Raw genomic sequence first — 15,580 nt, 5'->3', positions numbered from 1 at the left:
GGTTTGGATGTGAGTCCAGCCTGTTTGGACAGCCATAACTTGAATTATAGAGGTTCAATTGGTGTTTGGCCAATTGGACATAAAACTAGACACATAATGGCACAACTTTGGTGAAGAAACCCTGCCCAGAAAACCAAACCAAGTTGACCAAAAGTTTGCCCTAATCCGGGTGACCTGCAATCTGCCTGGGCAAAATGACCAAATGAACAGTATTTGGTCATTTGGCCATAACTCAATGTAGCAAGGTCCAATTGACCTGAAATTCTACCAGCAACAAGTTGAGATATAGACCAACAACTTTCATGAAGAAACATGACCCAAATTATGACCATAACCTAGTCAAATTGCCAACCAAACTTGAGTTACCAAATCTGGCAGAAATAATTTTACCCAGAATTTTAGGTTCTGCCCAATCCGGCCAGTTATGGTTTTTAGGCCATAACTTGAGCTACAAAACTCCAAATGGAGTGATTCAAAAAAATAAATTCAACTAGACAAAATAAGGAACAACTTTCATGTTGATCTTTTTTCCAAATTCCCACAGAAAAAGTGACTAATGGAATAGTAAACCCAAAGCTTGAAAACTGAAAATTCTGTCCAATTCCCATTAAACTTAGAGATGGTATTGGCAACCAATACCAACAAGTTTAAAATGCAAAATGTGGTATGTTGATGATATTTAAACTAATTTACCTATTGCCAATGCAAAAGTCAACATTTTTGTTGACCAATGAAATGAATAGTAATCACAAAAATTCAATTTCAAAGAATTACATAAATGAAAAGTGTTAAATGCCCTAGTAGGCCTAATGTGATTGGTTTGGATAGGTTGGCATGCCAATAGGGTTCTGTTAGCAGTACTGCATATGGTTTCATGCCATTCTATATTTCATGGCTTCCCATGCCATTCTGTGACATAATAGCCTTTGGCTATGATATTGAGTTGTTATACTCGGGTTTAATCCCCGATAATTATCACAGCTTATTAGCTATTCTGTTGCACACCGGGAGACACAATGTGACCGATGGTGTGATGGTCCGAGGTACTTAGTACCCAGTACCAGTTTACCCATTTATCCAGTCCAGTCAACTAGTATAGGTTACTCGAGCAATGTTAATAAATCTTACCAAACTTTAATTGAATAATATTGCAACAAATATTTGAAATTAAGCCTACCTAAAAATGTAAACATACATTCTGCAAACATGTTTTTATTTTATTTTATTTTATTTTATATTGTCACCACTAAGCAGAATTGCTTAGCGCGTCGCTTTTGCCACGCGCAGGTACTGGAGACATAGCTGGGGAGTCCAGCAGGCCTCATACAGGGTGAGCCTTTATATCTGTACTCAGAGTTCAGAGTCACCTCACATTGCAGTGCATTTGGTAGGACATTAGGCCACTTTTGATATTTTGATATTTTGATATTTTGTATTTTGTAACCTTCTGTAATGTATATAATAAATTCATGTAATTATGCTTTTGATGTAAGTATCTATGAAATATATTCAGTAATAAATTGAGCATTTTTCATTGAGTTGACTGTGTTTTAAATTGAATTGAATTTTGAGATACTGAAGTGAATTGAGAAATTGTTGAGATTATATTGGAGGTTGATTGAGAATAATGTGATGATATTATTGGGAGTGTTTTTAACAGGTTCAGAAGAACTGTTTTTCCAATTTATAGCCGGCACTCTGCCAGATTTTCTATAAAATTTGCTAAAAAATTTAGATTTATCAGAAATTATAAATAAATGAATTAAAAGGGATTAATTGAAATTGAAACATGAATTGGTGTTCCTACACACTGAGTGGCATAACTTGCTCGGCTACACTGTAGACGGGTAAGGGATGTCACATCTCATGAGCTCTGAGACCTGGTCTTTCAGCTTAGATAGTTGTCCTTGTAGGTTCTGGACTTGTTCCTGGTCTTCCATTAGCCTTCTTGTTCGTGATCTTGTTAAGTACACTCGTCTGGGTTGAACTGCGTGTCTGGTCAGGCTTGCTTTGTTTGAAGCAATATTGATTTTTTGCAGGAAGTTGAAAAAAAGGAAAAATTTTAGTGAATTTTGATTAAAATTAAAAAGGGTCCTGATGTGGACAAAGGATACGGTGGCATCTGAGAGCTAGAAATGAAATCTGCAGAAGGATAATTGCATCACTTTTATCATGGCATGGTTTGATAGTCCGACGATGAATGACTGGATTGAATGCGCATTTATGGTACCTGTCCATATGGCGCATCCAATTTTTTGCATAACCCTAGCGATGGGGTTCCTACGGGAGTCATACTATTCATTCACAATTTTGCTAAACAGTGGTCCAAAGTTGTTCCATTAATTGAATAATTCATACATGACATTCTTTACATTGGTCTAGGCTCAGGAAGGTTCTTTATAATGTAATGACACTTCCTGAGATATTCATAAAGCCTTTCTTCTTGTCTGGCGGGGTTGAATATCTTCAGGGCATATTCGGATTCAGGTAAGAGTTCTTGTTTCCCCTGCGCTATCATTCTCTCCAGCTGGTCAACATTTTCTTTTAGCTCCTGATAAAGAGTGGCTTGCCTTTCTTTTTCCTTCCTTTCTTTAGCACATTCTCTCAGGATATCATTGATAAGCTGTGCTTGCTCCTTCAGTTCAAGCTTCTTCTTTTTGCTTTCTTGTTTATACTCCTCTACGAGTATCTCCTGGTATTTCATTTTTTCTTGAAGCTTACCATTCTGTATTTTTGCTTCTTTTATTGCAGCTTGGAGAGAGCTCTTTTCCTTTTCCCATCGTGTCTCTTGCTCTTCGAACCCCATCTTTTCGGTCCTTGCCTCTTCCTTGAGCCTTCTTTCTTTTCTTTTGAGGATCTGCTGTTGGTCCTCTAACTGTTTTATTTGTTCTTACAGTTGCGAGTTTTCGGTATTCGCCTTTTGTAGAGAGTCGGCCAAACAAGCACTAGCTTCTTCTGAAAGGATGTTTTGGCAGGGATTACTGCCTTTGAATTTGGTTGGGTCTGCAGTTAAGTGTCCTTGATCCCTGCCAACCCTCCATTTGAGATAATCGCCCATAACGCTTAGACCTTTAGGAGATCTTTCCATCATAGTGATGTTTTCCTAGGATTTGCTAGCCACTTTCAATTCTTCTTCATTATCAAGCTCATGATAAAAATGACCTCGGTGGTATTCTTCAATACCAATTGTGGACTGAGTTGAATCGAACTGCCTCATTACTAATGCTGGAGTATAACTTGTGGATCCAGTCACCCCGATTAGGGACACTGATTGTTTACATCCCGTACTGACCAAGATGGGTTGTCCCGACGTCCACAATTTCCTCCAATAGTAATCATGGCTGTTGAAGCTCAAAATTCGTTCTCGCCATTGCAGCTCATCCTTTGGGCTGATTACTAGTCTGGTCATCTTTTCGATAAGAGGTTGATCAAGATACCAAGTTAAACCCTTTGTCTCCACAGGACATATGTGACTGATGATCTAGAGGTACAACAATTGAGAACAACACTTGATGGACCCCTTGCCTTGTTGTCGGCAATAAGTAAGGGTTAAGAAAGTCTCAGCAAGAATAGCCAGTACTGGATTAATCTTTTGTTTTTCTACTGCCCAAAATATCTCCGCAACGCTGCAGGTTATAATTCCCGAAGGTCTAGGGAACAGGATCAGGCCGTAGATCCCTAAGGCGAGCGTCAATGAAGCTTGATCCCACTGTTCCTTTTTGATGTATTGATCCAACCACTTTTTGAGATAAGTCCAATACCATCCATGCGTGTTCCCTTTGACAGTTTCCCTAACCTTTGCTTCTTCCGGAGGAATCCCCAACATATGTGCGAACCGTTTCCAGGTCTGCCTATGCTCGAGGTGCAGGTAGATCCGATTCTGTGCTGCATAAGGAATTTCTAGTAATGCCTGATATTCTTCCATAGTGGGAGCAGTATCGATATCGTTGAAGGAGAACACCCCATGCTTAGGATTCCAAACTGACAGCATGGCTTTTAATACCGGGACTTGAACTTTAACTCGTATCAAGGTCGCAATTCTCCCATATTTTTCCTCAAATTGTGCCTTGACCTGATCGGGAAGTGACCTCCAACCATTAGACAGACCCTCGAAACTATCCATTCTGACCTCAACTTTGCTCAGGTCCAATGGAGGTAATAAGCTAGTATGTCCCTGGCGACATTGCTTCGTGGGGGCACTGAACTATGAGGCGGTTCGGGCCATGGTTTAGCATTCTGTTCTGGTCTAAGAACTTCTTCTGTCGACTGACTCGAGGATGCCATGTTAAAAATGATGCTTATCCTTTTACAGACCTTAATTGGGTGATGCCTGTAGGAAAAACTTGTTAGCAGGGTAAATTCAAGTAGTTTTGAATTATACTGTCGGCAGAGTGACACCTACACATCTATCAAAGTAGGAAAGTGTGTAGGTTTTCTTAATAGTATGATTCAAGATTACCCTCAAAAATAAAAACAAAATAAAACACAAACAGAATAGGGTAAGAGTAAGTATGCCCCTTTTGTCCTAAAATAAGGAGAGTCCTGGTACCGAGTTGGTGCTGCCTAGTTGGATAGTTCTATCTTACGAGGTAGTTTGCTACAGCTTCCAGCTATTGTGGCGGTTTAGCTCAAGGTCTAACTTTTCTAAAAGCCACAGGTTCCCAGATTGCCCCTACTGCGAACAGTAGAGCCTCATTCTATTACCATGATACTAACTGGAGAATTCCATGGGTATCACAGTAAATAGAACAAGTTTCAATTTGAGCAGAAGCCTTCATGGATACTAACGGGGTAAAACCCACGGGTACCGCTACGTGACTCCCTCCTATTTCCTAAAAGGGATAAGAAAGCCCGGGTATAGGGCTGAAGTGTGTGAGGACATTGTGTGAGTATTCAGTGTGTGAAGAGACACCTTTACCTCTTCCCAATATAGGGGAGTTTTTTTCCTTTTTTTTTTTAGACGAAGAGTGCTGTAAGAAGACAATCAAGACAAGCAAAACGGTTAGCAAAAACAACAATAATTGACATATGGAATTTTGTAAATTAAGCCCACCTAACTATGGTTTGAGCATAAAATTAAATCTACTTTTGGACCTCTGAACTGGGGTTAAGGTGAAGGTTCAAATGGTCCCCAGTGGAGTCGCCAAGCTGTCGCAAGGTGTTTTGCGGTCGCCTGGACGAACACTCACCGAAGTGGGAAAGAGTGAGGAGTCGCCACTTTAATTTTGAAGGAAATCAAAGGAAACCATTTATGGAAACAAACTAACATAAAACCACTTCGAAAACAGAGATTCTAGGTCCGGGGTCCGTATATGGGCGGGGAAGGTGTTAGGCACCCCGCCTCGTCCCTCTATGAGGGCAAGCAGATTTAACATTATACTCTTTATAAATTAAAATCAATAGCTAAGAGGGTTTGGGCTAGAATGAAGATTTTAATCCCTTTGACAAAAGAGAATATTTAATTTTTCATTAGTTTTTGGGTTACCCAGATACACAAGTAAATGAGACAACCTTAGTGAATTGGTGTTGTGTTGTGGTTTTCATTTATGGGATTACTTTGCGTGTTTATTAAAATTTGATCATGAGAATCGGATAAAAACTCTCCTCTGATCTCTGTATATTTAGTAAAATTTGATTCGAGAACCGGATAAGAACTCTCCTCCGATCTCTTTTAAATATTTCTTAAAATTTTTGAGTGAGAATCGGATAAGAACTCTCCTCCGATCTCTTTTAAATATTTGTTAAAAATTTTTAGTGAGAATCAGATAAGAACTCTCCTTCGATCTCTTTTAAAAATGCAATTTGAAAATTTTAATAAAGGATCTCGGATAAGAACTCTCCTCCGATCTCCTTTTGTTTAGATGAGGATCAGGTAAGAACTCTCCCCCGACCTCTTGAAATTTAATTACAATCGTATCGTGTGAGGACCTTAGGCTAAGGGTTTTGGCATCCAAAGACACTGGGAACCCGGATTAAGCTTCTTTTTTTTTTTTTTTAACTCATTGGTGCCTTGTGTCTATTAGGGGATACCGGACTGAATTTTTACGGATCTCTTTCGTGATCGGCTCACCAGTACCTTCCGACAAGCAACATTTGCTCTATTTCATTTGCTAACCTGAAATCTAATTTTACTATGACCCTCCACCTTACCCAATCATCTTCTCGAGCTAGTCTAGTGGTTCGACTTCATAACTTTCTGATTTATTATTCGAACGTTTATTAAAAAAAACTCTTATGTTAAGATACTGCTACCAACACTTTATCAAACTACCTATACGTTACCCGAAACCAGAAAACCTACATTATGAGATAATAAAAGACCAAGAACAAATAAATAACATGAACTGATACACCAAAGATAAACTCAAGAGGATAACCACCCACGTAGGACCCTCTAACGTAAGACAAACTTTAACGAAAATTACGAGCGTAAAAAGAAAGTAAAGACTAACACCGGATAGGGCAATGGTTCAGACACTCACCTGTAGGAAGTCGAACCTATTGAAATAACTATGGAGTCGTGAATGTTGCAGAGTTGTGTGTTAATGGTCTGAGGACTGATGCTTGCCTTGAAATGACGAATGCCTAGCTAGCATGTAACCGAGCCAGAATGACAATGAATGAGATTGAGCTCAGAAAATAAAAGTGGATATAAAGGCGATAAAAACAGAACTAAAGCTTCAGAAAGGGTATCGCAGAGTGATGAACAAACTGAAAATCAAGAGTTCCAGTGTCCAACACTTCTTCAAAGAAAATACTTCAGAAAATTGGTTTTTAAAGTCTTTCTCGCTTCCAAATAGCAGAGTAGCAGAACTGAATCAATTTTCAAAGCCTTTCCACTATAATCACCACCCTTTTTCGTCCTCCTCTTCAATAGTTTTCATGCAGGTATTTATAGGGACCGGGTGCTCCCAATGAAGGGTCAGGATTTTCTTTGAGGGAGATGGAAGGTTTGGATTTTAAAGGACATGATCTGATGCTTGGGAATTAAAGAGAATCAGAATGAACGGCTAAGATCCTTTTCAGAATATTTGTCCTTTTTCTCTTCTAATCTAGCGGTCCCAAATTTTCTTGTCCAGGGTGATCCGAGGGCTGGGAATAAAAGGCACCAGTCTTGTCATCTTCTTCTTTGATCTAAGGGCTCCGGACTCGTCCTTATAAATAAGATCAATGGTGGAGATTGGGATGTAAAGGACTGTCATGACATACTCTGGCACCTGTCAGAAATGTGGGCAATTCTGCAAATGAGGCGTGCGGTGGAGATCTAGCCTGCAATGCTTTAACTACCTCGGCTCTGATTATGACGACAGTCATTGGGAGTTGTCTTATTCTCTTTGCTTTCTGACCTCCCCTCACTTCCGATCTTTCTAACACGATCCTTTCCCGATCTCTCATGCCGGGCCCCTCTCTTCCGATCTCTCCCACTCCAGTCTTCTCCTTTATCCGGTCCGGTTCAGTCAAAGCATTTATTCCTTCGATTTTCGAGGCGTCCGCTTCGTTTTCTGCTAGCAATAAATGCTCAGACTTTCTCTATATATATACCTTCAACGGGAAACCCCTCCGCATTTGATTTTCTCCTTTTTCCTTCTAACATTTCCTGTTCTAACCGTTCCGGCAGTAATCCCAGTGATCTTTTTCCGGCTGTCCATCTTGTTTACGGACTGAAAGTTTATGACCCTGGTGATCGAAAAACTACAATGGCTATGTTTGATGACAATGAGAGAACTGGACTAATTTACCTATCCAGATCAAGAATATCAATCGTATCAATCTCGAGTCGACCGACCGATATAATCGGCGAACTGACTTCGGGTGAGAAGACTGCTAATTTCCCTCCGATCTTTGGTGACTATCCTTCGAAGTTCATTTGGCTTCTCACCACATTGGGTGTCCTGACAGCGGCTCGGTTTCGAGCGATAACATTGATGACGATCCCTCTCATTTTCATGAGTGTCATAGTCACCCCATCTGAGCTGTACATCTATCCGATGTCGACGGCCAGTCTCCTAATCAAACACATCTTTTGATTCAGCCATGAGACTAGGCTTTGACATAGGCCTTTACTAGATAGGATGTACTGCCGATCTCTAGAGATCGCCTAAATGATGTAATCTGACCTTTAATGTAATTCGATCTCTAGAGATCGCCCAAATGATGTAATCTGACCTTTAATGTAATTCGATCTCTTGAGATCGCCCAAATGATGTAATAAAATTTTATTTTGACAATTATCATTTGGTTATTATTACGTTGATTATTTTCCGATCTCTGATGTGTTTATCCGATTAGGTTCCTAACTGAACAGCCCTTAGCCGATTCGCAATTCCAAACATCGACCTTAATTCACCGATCTTTAACTAGCCGATCTCTCCTTATTATGGAATTTCTGGAATATTCGTGAGACGTGTCAGAAAAAGCTGGTGAATCCCGCTGACCGATGCGTCGCTTGGGACACTGTGAGCATTAAATGCTCAGACTAGTATAAATAGGGGATGAGTCCGCCAGTCGTCCCCTTATGTCATTTTCAGCCTTTCGCGAGCGATTCCAAAATCCTCCCTTTTTTTCAAGTTCTTCCGACTCCGATCACACTCCGGTAAGGGTTTTGATCTTTTTTTCAGTTTAAATTTTCTCTTTTATTTGAAAATGAGCGGCGCCGAGGGTCAGAGAGCTGCAAGCCCCCCTTCCGTTTAGATCTCGTGGTCGTCAGATGAAGTAGAAGTGGTCAGACCGAATGGGCAACCTGAACCTCCTAAGACCTCCATTCCAGCCCGTGGTCAAGCAGCACCCTCAAGGCAAACACATTCTTCAAGGAGAGAAGACCTCCCTATGGACGAGCTGCCATCAATCCTTCAAGAAACCGACCTACAGTCATTCAGTCAAGAGTATAACATTCGGCCGGATTCATACGAACTCATTAAGTGTCACGGCAATCTTCGAGCCGATCACTTCTTTGAAGAGAATGATATGATCATGGTATACGAAGAGCAATTAAAGGCTGGGCTGTGCTTCCCTCTGGACAACTTCTTCAAGGAAGTTCTAAAATTTCACCAAGTGTGCATAGCCCAAGTTCATCCGAACTCATGGCGGATCCTAGTAGCCTTCAGAGGCCTTTGCTGAGCCAAAGGACTCAGTCCTACAGCTAAGGTGTTCGCCAAACTACATAGGCTAACTCGTCGAAAGGACGATGAGTATTGGTTCTTTCAGGCGAAGCCACATTGTGGGCTTTTTACCGATCTGCCCTCCTCTCTGAAGAATTGGAAGAATCGCTTCTTTATTCTGAGGAGCAAAATTCCAAACAGCTTTGAGGGTTTCCCACGTAGCTGGCTGCACCAGGGTCCTTTAATTCCGAAACGGATCACCCTGAATAGGGAAGAAGGCCTAATGGTGATGGAATTGAAAGATCAGGTGGCCCGACAGAAGTTCTCTTGTCTAGATGCAGTGACGGCCAAACTGCATCATTGGACTATGGAGTTGATTACTGGTGAAGAACGCGGGCTTCAGCTCTCTGACCTCGACCTCGGTATTTCCTACATCTCTGATCTTTGGGCCTTAGCGATCTCACTGACCTTTTCTTTGTGCGGGTATGGCAAGCAGCGAGGCTTCCAAAGAGAGCGGGAAATGAAAAAGAGAGGTCTCCTAGAAAGTGCAGGAGATGAAGCGGGCTGAGGCCCTTCAGACGCCCAGGCATGATCCCGAGGAAATGCAAGGAGGCTCGTCTCAAGCCTCGGGACCGCCGATCCCTGATATAGAAGTGGTCTGGTCCCCTCCTCGTCAAGAAGAGCCGCTACCACCCCTTCCAGTTGCTTCAAGTGCGGAAGGGGGTCCTTCCTAACCACCTGTGAGGACCCTTTCCCGCGGCGCTCAAATCCTGATCCACTCGCTGGAGAAGAACCGCACAGTTCAAGAGAATCCGGGCTTTGCTAAGTTTTTGGGGTCCTCCATCTGCCTTCGGGAGGATCGGGATAGGCTAACCCCGAACAACCTCGATGACATCCTGATCCAAAGTATGAGCCTGAGTGTGGAGAGTTTGGTGAACCAACACATTATCTGGGAGAAGGCTCACCGCTTGAGGCAGGAGGTCGAGAAGGTGGGTTAGGAAGCTACTTCCCTCCGATCTCAACTCTCGTCCGCCCAAAACTACATATCCAAAATTGAGGGGCGCATAAAATTCTACGAGGACAAGCTGGCCGAGCAAGCTCATGTTCTTGAAGAGGTTTGGGCACTCCGAGCCGCTGAAGTCGCTCGCCTTACTGATGAGCTCAAAGCCAAAGAAGAAGAGGCAGTGACAAGGGAGGCCGGTGCTTATGTGAACGCTCATGGGGATCTCTTGGCTGAGCTCAGGAAGCGTTATCCCAAGGAGGACTTCACCTGGCTGGTGGACCTGGCTCCCCAAGACAAAGAGGATAGCGAGGAGGAGGCCGAGGGTGATAGAGGGGGTGAACAAAATGTAGAACCACCTCCAGCCGAATGACTTGTATATATTTCGATTTGAATCCTCCAGCCAAATGACTTGTATATATTTCGATTTGAAATGAAATGAAATTCCCTTTTTTTGTTCAATGAATGGGTGGGATCGGAAAGTATCTAAGTCGCATAAGCACTTGATTGTCTAAACATATTATAACAACTAAAAGTGATTATTAATCTAAGTGTAAGAGGTCGGAAAACATTGCAAGCATGAGATCGGCTGAGAACAAATGCCGAACGAGACTTGATTAAAATTGGAAACTTGATTTGAACACTTAAGATCAGAATCATCATTAAACCGGATTGGAACCTTAACTTTATCAGACGATTATCCCCAAACCCCTTTTTAAAAGGGAGATCGGCCATAAAACTGGTGGCATGAAGACCTGACGTTGGTTTGGTTTCGTTAGACAAGAGATCGAAAATGTGATTGACAGGCCAGGAGACTTGGTAATTGATTTGAGAGATCGGATAGGATTTAAATGATATGGAGACTTAATACTGATTTGATTCCTTTTAAAGAGAGATCGGAAACGTGATTAACTGGCAAAGAGAGACTTGGTGATGGGGGTCAGTTTCAATGTTTATTGATTTTGGGGATCGGCCAAAATATGGTGTCAACACTGGGCAGTTTGCCAGCAGGCTTACTTGAAGAACTTGCTTGCTGAGCAATTTGATTCTCTAGCGTCTTGTTATGGGTAGCAAGTTGGTCCATTCTGGAAGTCAGCTGTTTAATCAATTCAGTTTGTTATTGTTGAGCTGCTAGGAATCCTTCCATCATGGTTTCCATGGTCATTTTCTATTCAGGTTGTTAAGTTTGGAGAGGTAGTGATGGCTATGTAAAGTTCTGACCTCTGTTCTGAAATCCAGGGGGTGCTGAAGGTTTGTACTCTTTATGCTTGTTTATTGGCTAGTTCTGCTGATTGGACCATGAGAAATTTGGGTGGTTTCTCCATCCAAGGTTGTAAGTATTTGAATACGAATTGTTTGGCTGCCTCTGGTTGAAGTTTCCTCCATTATTCACATAGTTCATCTGTTCTGTAGGTTCATTGAAATTGTTGTATTCTGAATTCATGTATCCTCCTTCACAACTGCCCTCATGTTGACTATTTGTACCAACTGTGTTGGCTTGCATTCTTTCGAGTTTTTTTGTGAGCTGATCAAACTAGGCATTTATCATGCTTAGGGCAGCTACTTCAAGGACCCCTGCAGTTCTTCTTGCATTTCCTCTTTCATTTGACCACTCATAATTATGGTATGCAACCCTTTCTAGAAGTTCAAGTGCTTGTGGCACGGTTTTCTCCATTAGATCACCCTCTGCAGCTGAATCAACTGTGCTCCTTGAAGAGGGTAGTAATTCATTATAGAAATTTTGCACCAATAGCCAATCTTCTATGCCATGGTGTGGACATTCCCTCTACAGGTCTTTATATCTTTCCCATGCGTCATAGAGTGATTCTCCTTCCTTTTGTCTGAAGGTGTTGAGCTTAAGCCTCAGCTTTGCAGTCTTTGCAGGTGGGAAATACCTTGCTAGAAAAGCTTGAGAGAGGTTTTCCCAGGTAGTGAATGTTCCAGCCGGTTGAGAAAGTAACCACTTCCTTACTCTGTCCCGAAGAGAGAATGGGAATGCTCTGAGTCTTATTGCTTGATCAAACACTTCATTCATCTTGAATGTATCACATAGGGTAAGAAAGCACTGCAGGTGGTAGTGTGGGTCCTCTGTTGGTGAACCTGCAAACTGGTTTTGTTGAATCAATTGGAGTCATGCTGGTTTTAATTCAAAGTTTTTGGCTTTCACTGTGGGTCTAGTGACACTGGGTTGAAATCCTTGGACAGATGGAGCTCCGTAATTTCTCAATAGTCTTGGTCTATCATTATTATCAGCCATGGTTGGGATTTTAGGATCTCCTTGACCGTGCTCTTCATGTTTCCTTTCCCTTTTGATGGCTTTCAGAGTTCTGTGTATTTCTGGATCACAGTCCAAAATTTCTTCTGGCTTTGTTCTGGTCATAAACTAGATCGGGCACCTGAGAGAAAAGAAAAGAGATAAAACCAGTAAAATAAAATTAAATAATAATTATAATTGCCTAAATCAGCTAAATCGCCTATCGCTTGATATTACTAAAACCAAAAATTCCCCGGCAACGGCGCCAAAAACTTGTTTCGCTCTTTTACAATCACCGCAAGTGCACGTATCGCTAACAAGTAATAAAGTGATAAGTAGAGTATCGTTCCCACGAGAAATTTTGTTTAGCAAGTACCAATCTACACAGAAATCTTGACTGTCTAGGCTATCGAATACTTAGGGAATGAAGTTTGTTAACTTTATACACTAAAATGATAAACTTAAAACGAAATGATTTATTTGAACCAATTCTGGAATTAAGATTTCACACTTGAACCTTACTAGGGATGTTATCTCGTTTATTTACTAATTTGAGGATCGTTTTCCTTGATGGAAATCAGTCCTAAGCTATCCTAAATCCTCTCTCAAGGCATCTTGGGTGTATTCTAATTAACTCGAACCCTACTTTTGTGGTGATCAAATTAATTAAAATCCTTTAAGACCTTTGACCAATTTTTAGGTTCAACAAAGGTATCAGCCTATGTCTAGGTTAGAATTCCTAGGTTCAAGATCTTGATTTTCTAATATTAATCTTCACCTTTCAGTCCTTCAATTAACATCTACAATCATAACTAAGTGGGTACCAACACGTAGCATGCATTAAGATCGCAAGAAATTAAATTAAGAAACGAATCTCAAATCCAATAAATAAAACTCAGTGTTCATCCATAATAATAATTACAAGAGCTACTCTCCCAAATCCAGAATAAGAAAACTACTCACTCATGGTGAGTTCAACAAATGTCATGATAAAAAGTAAAAACAATGAAAAGAGAATTATGCAGAAGAAATAAATAATAAGAATCTGTCTAAGGAGATGAAACAAAAGAACCAAAGAGAGTTTGCAGCTTTGATCTTGTGGAGCTTCAGCTAGAAAACTTCTTTTGATACCGATGTTGAGCCTGACAGCAGTAACCTTCAGTAGCAGTCCCGACGACAGTGGCCGACCTCTTTTCTGATGTTTTCTTTTTTATATATATTAGTTGCTCTAGCGTTAGGTCATTTTGAGTCCAAAAAGCTTTAGGAGTCTCGTTCGAATAAGAAAATAGGAGGGGAATTCGAGTCAGAAAACAGGCTGTAGCATAGTACACGACCCGTGTGTCACTACACAGGTCCCACAAAGTAGGGCCGTGTAACTTGCTAGAGGAAAATCGCGTGGTCTTGTTTTGGCACAGAAAGTTACACGGGTCTGTGCCAACTACACGGGCCTGATTACACAGGCCGTGTACTATTGTTCCCATAAGGTTCTTCAAGCTTGTGCCCTGCAGATTACACGGGTCTACTTACATTACCCGTGCACTTATGTTTCTCATCGATTCTCTTGGCTTTCTTCTGGCAGAGAGTTACAAGGGTATGGGGCTTGGTTTACATGACCTGTGTACTTTGTATCAGCAGCAATTCTTTTGTCTTTTTACCTCTCCAACCTTTCCTTTGCACTCCCATCCTTTGGGGCTTCACCCAAACACCTCAAATAATGCAGAAAACATGGAATTAATGGCTTGGCAATAGAATTTATGAAAACTAATGAAATCAACTACTATGCATGAAAATACTTGTCCAAATGCTATAATTTAGAATACAAATGTGCTTAAAAACATCTATACAATTCAAGTGTATCAGGCTTGTGTGTCATTACACGGTCCAGGGCCTTGTAACTTACTAGAGCTTAAAGGTTGCATCTTGTGTGAGAGCAGGAGGTTACACGGGCCTCGGCTAGTTACACGGGTCCAATTACACAGACCGTGTTCTACTGTTCTTATGGAAATTCTTCAAGCTTTGCCAAGCAGAATATTACACAGGTCTCCACTGTTTACACGGGTCATATTACACGGCCCGTGTACTGTGACTCCTCTTTGACTTCATTAGTTATCTCTTAACAGTAGGTTACACGGGTCTGTGTTATGTTTACATGACCTGTGTACTATGTATCAGCAGCAATGCTCTTCTTCTTGAGTTTTTCCAAGCTTCCTTCTTTGCTCCTATACTTTGGAACTTCCTCAAAACACCTAAAAATATGCAGGAAACATAGAATTTAGTGCAGAGTAATGAATTTTTACAAAAGTTAATGAATTTGATGATTATGCATGAAATTACTTATCTAAATGCTATGAAATGTTGTACAAATGTGCTTAAAAATATCTATATAATACAAGTGTATCAATAACTCCCTTCATTGATGACACCTTAAGGAACACATAATCACCCACTGCAAACTCTATAGCTTTTCTCCTTCAGTTTGCATAACTTTTCTACTTACTAAAAGCTATTTTAAGGTGTTCCCGAATTAAAGGAACCATATCTGAAGTGTACTATAACAAATTCACATCATGTACCTTTGCCTTACCCACTTCTGTCCAAAATAAAGGGGACTTGCACTTCCTGCTATATAGTACCTCATAAGGTGCCATGCTAATGTTGGAATAATAGCTGTTATTGTAAGTAAATTCTACTACTGGTAATTGATCATCTCGTTGACCCCCAAAGTCCATTACACACATACGAAGCATATCATTAAGTGTTTGTATAGTCCTTTCAGGCTACCCATTGTTTTGGGGGTGGAAAGCTGTACAAAAATTTAACTGAGTGCCAAGTGCTTCCAATAACTTTCTCTGAAACTAAAAAGTGAACTGGGGCCCTCTGTCTAATATTGTAGAGGTTGGAACTCCTTGTAATTTAATTGTCTCCCAAATGTACAACCTTACATACTGTGCATTTGAAAAAGTAGTCCTTATGAGTAAAAAGTGAGCTAATTTGGTCAAATGGTCCACAATCACCCATATGGAATCATATTCTTTGGTAATACAGGGTAAACCAGTCACAAAGTCCAAACTAATCATTTCCCACTTCTATTCTAGAATGGGAATCTTTTGAAGCTTTCTTGATGCCCTACAATGCTCAAACTTCAACTTTTGACAAGTCAAGCACTTGGACACAAAGTCTGCTATGTCCTTCTTCATGCCATTCAACCAGTACTTGTCTTTCATATCA

General features: G+C 40.8%; 1 non-coding gene across 1 annotated transcript; it reads left to right on the top strand.

The window, feature by feature from the left end:
• Positions 1-11,861: 11,861 nt before the first annotated feature.
• LOC131178133 (small nucleolar RNA R71) lies at positions 11,862-11,968 on the top strand. Its single transcript, XR_009147266.1, has one exon. It is a non-coding gene; the product is annotated as a small nucleolar RNA R71 (small nucleolar RNA).
• Positions 11,969-15,580: the final 3,612 nt, after the last annotated feature.

Source organism: Hevea brasiliensis, chromosome 2 (assembly GCF_030052815.1).
Source record: "Hevea brasiliensis isolate MT/VB/25A 57/8 chromosome 2, ASM3005281v1, whole genome shotgun sequence".
Classification (NCBI taxonomy): Eukaryota; Viridiplantae; Streptophyta; class Magnoliopsida; order Malpighiales; family Euphorbiaceae; genus Hevea; species Hevea brasiliensis.
This window is presented reverse-complemented; position numbering and strand designations above follow the sequence as displayed.